The sequence below is a fragment of the Tympanuchus pallidicinctus genome, unplaced genomic scaffold (genome assembly GCF_026119805.1).
Source record: "Tympanuchus pallidicinctus isolate F22 unplaced genomic scaffold, pur_lepc_1.0 scaffold12, whole genome shotgun sequence".
Taxonomy (NCBI): domain Eukaryota; kingdom Metazoa; phylum Chordata; class Aves; order Galliformes; family Phasianidae; genus Tympanuchus; species Tympanuchus pallidicinctus.
In genome coordinates, this window is record NW_026294637.1 from 16792176 (window position 1) to 16805516 (window position 13341).

General features: G+C 41.2%; 1 long non-coding RNA gene across 1 annotated transcript in view; it reads left to right on the forward strand.

Moving 5' to 3' along the window:
• LOC128075442 (uncharacterized) overlaps positions 1-13341 on the forward strand; it is an 89629-nt gene that overhangs the window by 44334 nt on the left and 31954 nt on the right. The gene's annotated exons all lie outside the window — the stretch shown is intronic.

Below are 13341 nucleotides of genomic sequence, written 5' to 3' on the forward strand. Positions count from 1 at the left end.
GAGATAAGGCATCCCCAAGCTCCCTGGACAACCTGATCCAGCACTTCACCATCCTCTGAGTAAATAATTTATTCTTAACATCTAACCTAAATTGCCCCTCATTTAGTTTTAAGCCATTCCCCCTTGTCCTGTTCCTATCAGGCCATAGAAGAAGTCAGCCCCTCTCCTGCTCATAAGCTCCCTTCAAGTACTGGAAGGCCATAATGAGGTCTCCCTGGAGCCGCCTTTTCTCCAAGCCACTTTTTGAGCGTGTCCAGATCCCTCTGGATGGTGTTCCTTCCTTCTATTGTATAAGCTGTACCACTCAGCTTGTTGTCATTGGCAAACTCACTGAGAGTACACTCCATCCCACTGTCTAAACCCTCCTTTGTTGCTTTATTCTTACCCAGAGAAGGCTGTATTTGAGGGATGTAAGCCTGCTGTGAGTTTGCTCGTAGCTATTTGTAATGAACTGCAACTATACATATTTTAAGGAGGGGTTTAACTCTTTTGCACACATATTCATTATGAGTACAGCTTTACTGAGGACGTTTCTAAATTACTCTAGGATATTTGGAAACTCTTCAAATACGGAGCTAGCTAGCCTGATCTATTTTTTTTAATCACTTATTTTTAATGAGGTTGTCTATATTGTGGTCCCTTTCTACCTCCACCTAAGGATGCAGGAAAGTCTGTGGCAATACTAATGGGCATGTGCACTGTACTGGAAGTTCCCTCAACACAGAACTACTGTGCCTCAGTGCTGAGCAGCTCAATGGCACGAAGTGTGAGGTTATGGTCTGAGCTTGGGAAGGATTGCATGAGACCACCAAGCGCATCCTTGTTGTGAGAACAAATAATTTCCTAGGGTGTAAGGTTAGCTCATTAACTGTCGCTGCTTTATCCTTTTCAGTTACCTAATTTGAAAGTCAATGGCTATGAAATAGGAATTTTCAGTATCTTTTTTCAGTGCATCTCTGGGGAAAATAACTTGAGGGACACAGAGGGAAGGATTCTTGGCAGCACTAATTCACCATTAGCTAACAGTTACATTTGTGGGTATTAATATCATACACAGAAATAATGTGGAGTGACTTAATTCTGTGCTTTATCATGCTCATGACCTGCTCTGCTTTCTGGTCAGTCCGCATAAAAGCACTTGAAAGAACAGGGGAAAATACTGGCTCATTTCAGTTGTTTTACCCTTTGAATGATTTACTTTATGAAGCAGAGATTTGTTTTTCTTTCCTAGCACTGAAGCAGACCAGAGTCACTGCCTTGCTCAAGGCCTTTCGAGTCATACACATGGCAAATCTGTGTTTCTCAAGCTGCTTTATAGCTGGTGTCTTCAGCAGTGAGGGCAGATAGTAATAGTGAGGTGGGCAGACCTCAGTTGTATTTATGCCCAGGGACCTCACCTGGCCTGTGCTCTGTTCTGCTGTGTGCAGTGCTGCAGGCAGCTAAGCTTAGTTTAGCAGCTAGTGTAAATAAGGACAGAATTAAATTATTGCTGTGACGTGTCACTTGCCACAGTCTATTTTCATGGCTCAGTTGCAGTCTGCTTCGTGTCAGCAAGCTCACAGCATTGGCTTGCATTTGACATTGCATTAAGTTGCAAAGGATGAAGCCCTTATGACCCTTTGCCCTGTTCCTCCCTGTGCCAGAAAGCTGCATGGGACATAAATCAGCACCTGAGGGGCTGTAATGTCTGCAGTGTGAGAGTGAGCCAAAGCTAAATGCTGTTTATCATGCTGAAGAAGGCAGTGGTTTGGGAGTGGGCTCATGTGCTGGTCCCTGTGGGGAGCAGCAGTCCCCTTGGGCTGAGCAGGCAGCTGGGAGGAAATATGTATTGAATGACAGCTTCATCCACTGCTGGTTGCTGTCATTTCATACTGCAGGCCATGGAGCTCCAATAGGAAAAAAATCTTTCATACAGACTCGGATTTTCTTTATCTGAGAATAAAGAAGTGTTTCTACCTGCCTATGGTAAAATGTTAAGGGTTTATGGCTGTCTGCAGTGCAAGAATGCTTGATTCATCTAATTTATTTCAGAAGTTGTGGCATGAGTGCTCACCCTGGCATCTAGAGCTCTGTTTTATAGAGCAGCTCCTCTATAGTAGGAGTAAAAACAAGTGTTGTACTGTTCAGAATACTGCCGATAGATAGGAACAAGCTTTCTTACTCATTATTGTATTTATAGTACAGAACTTTCAGGTATATTTGGAAGAAGTTAGTTTTATGATGAGAGACTGCTTTTATTTCAGAAATGGCTTATAAGGTCTTTAGTTTAATCCACACACGTATGACCAGCAGAAGGAGGATTATGCAGTGAGTAATATCCTTTCAGGCCTGCTTGAACCAAAACTCAGGCTGTAAGTCAGGTGCTGATTGTAGACCTTGCCTTGGTCTGCAATGTGTTGGTTATTTTTCTTCTTTTTTTTTGGGGGGGGGGGGGGGGGTGCACAGCACCTCAGCCCATCAGCTTTCATTTCCCTTCAGACCATGAGGAAATCTCATCAGGTTAGGGTGCTGGTGCACTGGAAATCAGATTCTCTTTGAAGTGTTTGTGCAACGCAAGCATGATCTTTACTATTAAAATAAACTTTCATTAAATCTGCTGGGATGAGGGGCCTTACTGAGACTCCTAATTTAGGAGCCGTTTAAGATGAGCAGGTCCTGCCCCACCAGTGCCAATGATTTTTAATTGGAGCTGAATTTTCAATGCAATGAGGAATTTTAATTTGCTTTGCTCTGTTGCCTTATCCTCATGGTACATTAGTATTGCTGGTATAACTTATCTTCAGGTTTTCCAGCCAAGAGACAGAGCATTTCTCTTGGCCATGTCATCATAATGCTGGTATCAAATAACCCTCTGTGCTTGTCAGGGGCTGCGACTCTGACCTTGCAATTGAGGAGTTCCCCCAGGCTAACTCTAAGGCAGTAACTATGTGGGGTTTTGTGTCCTTCCCAAGGATTTCAGTTATTGTTCCCAATCAAATCCTAAAGCATGGCTTTAAAAAAAAAAAAGTGTCTTTTGAACATTGCTGTACTGGGTTTAGTCGGGGGCTGAAGAGAGGACAAGGACTTACTAATGAACAGCGGAAGGAAAAACAAACATAAGGTGCACTATTCTGTATTACAATGAGGTTCATCCTTGTTAGGCAGCGTTTTCCTGTCCCAGGAGCAGGTAAATTCCAGAGCACTGTAATTTTCTGAACACAGACTTGTGTTAGTTCTGTGGATGTGAGTACCCATGCTGTACTGTGTGCTTTTCTTTGTGCTAATGCTTGCCCAGCACCTGTGCAGAATGTTGAATGTTCTGTCTTTGGACAAGCTTATGACTTGCCTTCAATTTAGTCTCAAGCACTGTGTCTCGATTAGATTTTGCAGTAAGTATGTGTAAATTATGCTATGCATGTTTCAGAGAGCATTTCTGTGCTTAGAGCTCTTGCCTGCTAATCAGTGTGCAGAAATAGCAATGCAGCTAGCATCTAGTTTTTCTCTTCATGTCTATTTTTGTTCACTTCTTTAAATATACGTAATTTAAATAAACTTATAATAGCAAGTCCTGCTGCTGTTGTACAAATCTCACTTTGTGCCTTACTGTGAAAATTGGAAACATGGTGGTAGCCTCTCTAGGTTTACCAAATATAAAAAGGGGGGGGATTGTACAACATCCAAGTGCTTTCAGGTGCCAGTGTTTCTATGATATTTTCCACTAGGAAGAGCTTTGGGGGAAAAAAAAGTAGTTTATATTTTAATTCAAATACTGGGTCAGTTTTGTCTCAGAGCAGAATGAAGTGTATACAGAAACTCGTCGGTTGCTCACTTCAGTTTTCTAGTTATTTTTCTATTTATAAAGTGAATGTGCATCTGTGAAAACATTTAATTCCTAGACCTCGTTGACTGCATGGATTGGCTTTGTTAATAAACTGTAAGAAACTTCAGAGTTTAGCAATGGCTGGAGTGTGGCTCATGAAGGGGGATGCTAGAATCTGATTTCTGCCTCAAGGATAGTGAGCTGCTTTGGGGGGCACCTTCCTGCCTCTCTTAGTTGTACAGAATAGTTATTCAAAATCATTCTGTTCCTCAGGTGTATCGATACACTGGGAGTTAATTTACTGTCTTTGTTCTGTATTGTATATCTCGTAACACTGTGGCAGGTTTTCTTGCAACAAATATAGAAATAGTTTTTGTGTCTGACTAATGATCCATTTTTCCTTTGCTTGTTCATAACACCACACCTTGAATTAGGTTCTCATGATTTGCATGGATTCTGTGTAAATGAACTTTTTGTCAGACTTGTGATGATGAGCATGCATGGCCTGCTTTGCATGTTGAACTCAATTGAACTTCCCCGTTCCTGGTTCCCACTACAATCACCTACGATCCCAAGCAGTGGCAGTTCAGCCCAGGTAGGAAGGTGAGCAGCACGGTGTCTGCAGCAGGTGCTGTGGAATAGGTAAGATGTCTCCTCAGAAGCCACAGCCCCTGAGCCTGGGCCCCAGCTGGATGTCAGTGGAGCCCAGTTACTCATGGAAGGTAAATGTAGTTCAGAAAGTTCTGAGGGAGATTGTCTGCAGGACATACACAAACACAGTCATACACAAGTAGAACATGCTATTTTCAATCTCTTTCCTCCTAATAATTCATAATAATGAGAGACTTTGCTATAATTACCCTCTTCTTAAACCGATGATCAAAATGAGGTCTAGGTGATACTCTAGGACTCCTTGTATCTCATCTTCTGGCCCTTTTGATGACACTTCTCAAGTCTCTAAAAAGAGGATGCATTGGTTTTTTTCCTTTTTTTTTTTCTTTTTTCTTTTTTTAAAAGCATTAAAAATTTTAGCCTCAAATATTTCATTGATCTCTTAATACCAACTGAAAAACCCTCTAATTTTGTACACAACTCCCAGAAACCAGATATATAGGCTTAATAAAATTTCTGATCTGAAAATAGAATATAGCTGCCCATCAGCTTCTCACAGACATACACAGAAAAGATGGCAAGTAATTGAGTATCCAGTATGGATAACAATGATATCTGTCCGTAATTAACTATGCCTTTAACTATAATGTATAGTCATGCAGTAGCAGCTTGACAGTGTGAGAATTATATTGCTATTATTCATGGTAGCTTTTCTAAAAGCATCTTCCTTGAGTTACTGCTCCATCGTTCATTTGTTGCAGTGTCTTAATGAAGTATTTTGTACTCAGATGTTTACAAATGCACAGCATAAAGCAGCCACATGAAAGTAAGTAATATAAGAAGAGCACAGAGGCAGGAAGGAGTCTTTCTTTTGATAGCCTGTGGCTGAGAGCAGTTGAGGACATGGATTGTTCTTCACTGCACTGTTTGTAATGCAGCAGCATTTAGATGCCCTGGCCAAGAGTGAGATAGCACAGTGCTGAACCTATATGTGCCTGTGTAAAATGTGCAACTGCTTCTTTAATCGTAGAACATTCTGTCTTCCACTTCTAGAGTTCTTGTGGTGCTGCCTCTGTTTACTCCCACCAGTTTTGCAGGCACAACAGAGGAGCACAAAAGCCCCAGCAGAGCCCAATTGATAGAAACTGCTACTGTTTTTATTGCATTTGATATTCCAAGTAACAGGAGATTTATTGAAACTGTGTCAGAGAGAAGGTGTTTTTCCTGCTCTCTTGAGCTTAAAATCCAAGTGCCACCTGTATGAGAGCTGCATGGCTCCTTACTGACCAGCTGCTGCATTCTGTTGGTTTATTTTTAAGTTTGTTTAACAGCAAACATCATTCCAGAATCTGATCCTAGATTAGTGACTGGATGTTAATGTCCTGGAAAACTTAGGGAAAAGTTAATTTACGGGCATGGTATTAACTCATTTTTTACTTTGGGGCTGATCTGAAAGCATTTTCTCTTAATAGGTCAGAGGAAAGAGGATAAAGCTGTATTTGAGTAAAGAGATGGATGAGATCTGGTGCATGGAGGCAGGAAGGAAGTGAATTATAAGGTGACAACTTTGGAAGAAAGCTAAAGGATGCGGGCTGGTTGTAGTAGGTGCTAAGAGATTCTTTTGCAGAAGAAAGGGGATAATTAACAATGGCCTGTAGGCAAGATGTCGAGATAAGGCAAAATATGGACACTCAGTCATTAATGGAGGGAGCTGGGTGTTTGTTTTTTGGTGCCTTTGAAATATATAGCTTCCCTCACAAGTATGTAGTTCCTTTCAGGAAGAACAATTGTTATCACCTTAAAGCCTCTTTTTGGCCTCAGTCTGCAGTTACTGTGGTGTCATGGAAGCCACAGTTAACCCTGCAGCCTCTTTTCTCCCCGTGTCTCCAAAACACATCTCTGCAGTGGCGGTTCTTCCTCTTGGCTCTGGGGCATCCCAGCAACACCGTAAATAATGCATCAAGACTGTCTTAATGGGAGAAGATAAAGCAGACAGTTATTGGAGGAAGCTCTAAGCTTTTATTTCTCTCTCTCTGTATCCTCTCAAGTCCTTCAGAGACCCGTATGGATATTTGTTTTTCTATGCGTACCCAATCACTAAAGCAGCTTATCTCATTTCTCAGTATTTTTGAACATCAAGAATGAAGTTGCTTGTTTTCAGCCTTCTTAGGAAAGGTCTAACCTGATTTCACCTGTGACTGAGAAGCGTTGATTTCTTTGTAGTTCTGTAAGGTGAAACCAGAACAAAGGAAGGATGGACTGAATTCCCAGGGCTGTAAGAACCTTTCATGGACGCCTAAGAGCTTGGTGGGAGGTTTTCTCCAGTGAAGTTCAGCCAAACTTTAAAACTTATGTTAGCAAATAATTTAGCTCCTTTATGATGCTTGTACTTGGAAGCCAGGTCCAAGTGTGCAGCTTCAGTAAATGCAGACTCCTAGTTATTCTGGGGAGATCAGCTTACGCATGCTTTTCTAAATCCTTCGTTTGAATTGTGTTTTAGTATGGTTTATTTGATGAATACTGTAAACCAAGATGGTTGAAGTAGATGGTATTAATTATGCAATAGGGGGAAGAACTTGAAAAACTTCAGGATGGAGGACCCATACTACAATACCAGAGAGTCCATTCAGCTGTGACTAAGACAGCAGCTCTTAATTGAATGCTGAGGAGAATCCTTGTTGTGCAGTGACCTCTACAGCTCGAGGGATGATAACAGTTGCCTTTAGCTTACTTGCTGCTCCGTGACTGGCTTGTGCAGTTGCAACCCACATGTCAAAATCAATCTGTGTAACTGCTGTAGGAAGACCCAAGGGAGGTTCAAGTAAAATAAAACTTGTAACAACCTGTCCCCGTTTTGTTACTGAATGAGAATCATGAGATACTTTACATGCTCTACTGACGTCGGTGTTTTTAACAACAACAAAAAAACCAATACAAAAGCATGGATTATTCATTTATGATTTAAAACTTGGTGGGGAAGACTTCTAGGGGAGGACTTGCTAGTGGCAAACTTCGGTATGTGAAATGTAGAGCTTAATTTAGGCACAGCTCTTCCAGAAGTTTAGCTGCGCATTATTGTACATTAATCTTTTCCTATTTACTGAGTTTTGTCTTTCATGACTTCTTATTTCCAGTGCAGAGGTTTTGTGTCTCTTTTAATGATAAAAAAAAATATATATTGATATGCTGTTAATACAGAGGAAAAAGGAAATCAACCTCTCTGGGAGACATTTATTCATCTATTAAAGATGAGATCTCAATTTGCAGATTAAATATCTGTAGTGAGTGTGTGACACAGTGAGTATTCTGGATGGTGTTCAATCCATTGGCAGATCAGAATGCTGGATGGACTTGCCTCAAAAGCTCCAGCCTAATCTACTACATTACTTCCCTGAGAGCAGGCCAGTAAGTATCCCAATAAACAGAATTATAGGATGATACGAGTTGAGCCTGATTTTTGTCCTTCCAAAACCAGAAGCATTACTGTTTCAACATGCATACTTATTTTTTTTTCTTCCAGCAAATCTTGTTAAAGACATACAGAGAGAAATGGAGATGTAGGAACAGTATTTTTCAAAGGTGCTTGCTTGATATGCATCAGATGTTATCAACTTCAGCAGGGGTCCAGAGGTGCTCAGTGCCTCATAGTTTCAGGCCACTCAATTTTTCATTCCATATCTTATTATGGGGGGGGGAGGAAAAAACTAAATTTTTCACTTTTTTCACCAAGTAAGCAAAAAGAGAATCTGGTGAAGCAGGTATGTGGTACAGTCAAGGGCTCAATTATGCATCAGTGGATTCAAATTATAGAGCAGAGAGGACCAGTTTTGGACTAAGTCAGTTTCCCATACAGAGCATTAAAGCATGCACTGATAGCATGAATTAAATGGAGTGCTAACCAGAGGTCACTTCTTCCAAAAGGTTATTTAAGTCCTTCAGAAATCAGACTCCTCAACTGGAATATTTAGTTCTTTTGTTCAAAATAACTCAAGTTATAGAAAAAAAGAGCAAATTTATTACTGGCTGGCTTGTTCCTGTGTGAAAACCTTTCCTTTCATCTCAGACTGTCTATGATAAATCTCTCCTAGCTGCGTTCAGATATAAGTGAGCAGTTTGTCATAACTTGCTGGATGGTGCAGATGATACAGTGTATAGGACTTCAGAGCATCGAAAGCCATCTTTGCTTTTCTTAGTTACAGGACCAAGAAAATCTGTCAGAAGATGAGTGCTTCCCTTGCTCTTGGTGCCACATGAGTTGTTTTAATACACACTGAGCTGTGAGAGAGGAAGTAAGTTTTGAGGATCCCAAACGAAGCCAGTTGCATTCCTGCTTGCTTTTGTGTGCCAGTGAAAGCCTTTGGGTAACTGTGGTCTTCCTATTTACAACCCTAGGAAATCAACCTTTGTTGTTGCAGACAGTCCAGTCTGGGCTCTCAATTACTCCTTTGTGGGTTTGTATGTCTGCTTATGGTTGCTCCCTTACTCCTGTTGGAAGCTGAATTATCTTCCTCCACTACCTGACCAACTTGGAATCTTTTGCTTTTCTATGGGAAAACCTCTTACAGAAGGTGAATGCGGCAAGCAGACATCATTAGACTTTTTTCCCCCACTTAAGCTATGTGCTGTGAAGGAGCAAAGAGTTGCAGTCAAACTGTCTTGAGTGCTTAGGTTGGATTGAGGCCACGTCTTCAGTCTTAGATTATTTAACAGTGATCTGCTACCACAAGAAAGGAAGCAATATGCATTTATCTCTGGTGTGTTCTGCTGGGAAGCTGCTATCAACTCATATTAGCTGACATATGGGATGAGCAGAGTTACAGTGAAGGGCCCTTTTCCATGGCCTTCTACAGAGCTCACCCACCCTTAAAAAAGTCTTGTGACTTTGGATCTTTTTCCCCCCTACTCCATCCCACTGAGTTCCCACTTCCATCGGAGGTTGATGGGTGCTGGAAGATGCGTTAAAACTTTTCGTGCTGAGCAGTCTGTACTGCCTGTGATCTGAGGGTGATTGCAGTGAGCAATTGCAGTGTGTTCTGCAGATATTTTTCAGATGACTGTTAGCAGAGCTGCAGGCTGCCACGGCTCACTCCATTGACTCTCAGTTGCATTTTCAATTTTCTTTGCGTTGAAGGCTCCATTTATCAAGCAGCCATTCAACTGGCCATTAATTCTTACAGGCTGGCTGATTGACTGATCTTCCTGTGCTGCGTCACTTAACGGGATTAGCAGAAAGGCAAGGAACTGCTCACATGATGACTGAAAATAAATAAGTAAAAAGCTGAGTTAAAAATAAAAAAAAAAATAAAATAAAAAAAGAACACCCTGATATCCAGTTTGTCAGGACTTGCACAGTGAGCTCACCTCTGAGTTACCTAAAATCATATTTGGCTGGTTGCCCCTTAACAGACCAGTTGTCATTTTGATTGACAGCCCTACAGCAGAGTATAGCAGAGCTGCTGTGAATTTTATGAAGACGCAGTGACAGGGCAGGCTGTCATCAGGGTGCATCCTGACTGCACAGCAAGTGTGGGCCAAAGGCTGTGCTCCAGTCCAGCCCCACCAGCGGCTGCACGCTCCCTGCACACGTCCATCTGAGATGGACTCAGGGCCGTGCTGGGAGGCACTGGGAACTAAAATGCCAGCCTGCCTGCAGTGCTGAACAGGGCAGATGTGTCACGCCTGGTGCCCCTGGCACTGAGAGAGCACAGGCAAAATTAGCCTGAATAAAGAAGGAAAGGGTTATGCTGTTAGTAAATTTGGATATGGCTAGAGACTGAAAAATCACGCAGGAAAAACTGTAGAACTGTTTGGCAGAAATCTGATTCCTTGTGTTGGAATAAAACTTAAAATTATTTTCATACTCCTGGCAGGAGAGTATTTCCATGTTTGTAGTACAGCATAGCAGGTGTTCATGTGTCACTGTGTGCATGAGACCAAGAGATCTAGGAACCATACAGGTGGACATGGCTGTGGCCTTCTGTTTGAATATAGAGAAGGTGACAAGTGGGAAAAGCCTCTCTGAGGAGGAAATGTACGAAGCTGCAAAACAAACGTTCTGAGATTTTTGAGGTAAATGACTGTTTTTCCTGTCACTTGGACTTCAACAAGTTTGTTCCCAGCACTTCAGGTATTCAGAATATCCGAACGTGGCGAACATGTGGTGGTCTTGTCCTTTTGGTAACATCAGCACTGAGGGCAAAGACAAAAGCAGAGAAGATTGCTGCCACCCGAAGGAGCTCTGTCTGTGTTAGGAGGCACTATGTGAGTTTTTTGGACAAGGGAAGCAGCCTCTGGGCATTTCATGATGTCCCAGTTTTCTCACAGAAATCCTCAGTAGGTTCAGTTTTGCTTTTCTTTTTATCTTTCTTATGAAGATGAGAAAATATTTTCCTTCTCACACTTGACTATCGAGTGAAATGTTCTCTCAGCGTTAGTTTTCTTTTTGCACCTTGAGTCTTGTCACCATCAGCTTCTATATCAGCAGGGCAGCTGTAATGCTTTCCTTTTGCTGGTTTTGTGAAAACAATTATGCTGTGACTCAGAAGGCAGCAGTGCTTGTGGGATTTCCCTTAGATGGAACCAGTTCTGAATTGGTCTTTTTTCATGTAACATTACATGCCAATCCCAGAGTGACTGTAATTGTGTATCCTCATATAGAACAAGAAAAATGTTCATGAGGATGACAAGTGCAGTTCTAAAATGTGTGTATAGATTCCTGAATTATCTCCTACAACCAGCCTTGGAACTGCAGAATAAATCCTTCCTCTCAAAGATGCTTCCAGACCTTGGCTGCAGTACAGGTTTTTGTGACAGTAGTACAAAATCAGTTTATCAGTGGAAAGAAGTTCATATTTGTGAAAATGTATTTCAGTCTTACATAGCCACGCAATTCATAAGTCACCATTGAAATAGAATCAGTTACTTTTTATGTGCATCAGTAAATCTGAGTTAATACACATGTACTGAGATCTGAGGACAGCTGTCTATCCTAACATTACCAGGATAACAAAATCCTATGCTTGTGTGAGGCCAGGCTCCATTTTTAATGCTTTCTTCTCCTCTCTTTAATAGCACTGTTGCTAATCGGGAAGTTCTTGCTTGGATCCCTACTGCATCTTTTGCCTCTCAGGTTTGTAAGCTAAAGCCCCAAAGATGTGACGGAGTAGCAGTCAGAAAACAGTCACATTTTTACAGTGTGAATAGTAATAGCATCCTTACTTTAGAATGATTAGAGAATGCAGGATTTAGAAAAATAATCTCAAAGACTGAGAGTTAAAGTGCTGAAATGCCATTAATATTTTATTGTGGGAAGGAGATTGCATGTGAAAGTTCACATAGTTTCAGTGCAAAACAAGGCTTAAATGGTTTTCCTTAGAAAAAGAAGGGAGGAGGGAAAGAAAGCCTCTGGTCTTACTAAGAGAACAGTTGAAGTGAGAGGAGAAGCCAAATCTCTACAGGGGCAGCCAGCTTGCATTTGCTGTCTGTAGATACATGCATGCATTAAGCTGAGCAGGTGTTAAAGATAGCAGTCAGGCAGTAAAGGGCTGCCACAGCTCTGCAGGTATTTAAAACTGCAGGTGGCTTGTAGTGATGCGCTCCACTTTATTTTTCACAACTGTATTTGAACAGGAGGAGAAGTCACATGGAGAAACCTAACTTCTTGTGGAAGAAATTGAGTGGTCCTTCCAAGACTCAAGTTATGTACCTCAGAATGATGCATACAGATGCAGACTAAGTTAAGCTGCTAGTGAGATCTGGAGATCTGGAACTTGTGTTTATACCAGACCTAGAGATCTCAGTGGTGAGAGTAAATACACCATCATATAGCATGCATCTCTCTTGCAGTTCCAGCAGAATTTGCAGTGCAGCAGTCATGTCAAATAAGCTGGTAGGTAGTGCTGGTAGTACAAGCAGTTTGGTACAACTGCTCCAACGTGTTTCCACTCAGGTACAAGCAGCAATATAACTGCTGTATAGATGCTCTGGATAAGCACTGAAATACTTTCCACTGCAGACCTGATTCTTGTTTGACCGTCATTGCTTTCCACTATTATATATTTAGTACTACACTTATGTTGTCTTGTAAAATCTAATTTCACTGCCAAAAGAAATTGTCTGAGGAGCCTTTTTACAATGGCCAGGATCAAAAGCATTTAGAGGAAAATGTTAATAGAAAGGACTGTGCTTAGCCAGTGTGCCTAACATTTGTGCCTGGTCTGAAAGGGTTCACATCTTGATTTCTGAGCCATTTGCATCCAAAAGGTAGCTGGGTTTTGTTTGTTTTGAATTTTTGCTTGTTCATGCCTTTATGGTCCAGAAACAATTAGCCATTTTTACACCTCCCCCACCCAGTAAACAGAAGAAAGGAAATGGTAGCCCAGTGTTCACCTTCTGTTTCTGTATGGAGGGCAGAGCAGCTGGAGATTCAGGTATAATATTTTTGACTGTGTGTTGGGAAGCCAGTTGAATTATGTCTGGATACACAAGGCTTGTGAATTTGGTATCTGCAGAGCTTCTGGTAATATTGCAATCTAATGGTGTCTTTATGGTTTTCTGTTTGTCTTGATGTTCTTTTACAACATATGCTAACAGTTCAAGGAGATTTTATAAGCATCTTTACATACTACTTATAAAACATCTCTAAGGGCTATAGGAAAATGGTTTGCCTTGCAAATGAAGGTAGTCCCTACCAAGTTAAGGCTTGATGGCTCTTAGAGCTGTCAGAATGATGTTTCAGTGCCTGATTTCTGAAGGTAAATTGAACTTTGTTGCTCTGTGGCTGTATGTTTGTTTTGTTTTTCTGATTTTATTTTCATAACTCTCTTGGAGCTTTTCTGAAATTGAAGGAGTGTTATACTGAGAATTGAATTTGTATTTTTTAGTGTTTTTTTTTTTTTTAACTGTTATTTTTATTTGGAGAAAACGTCCTG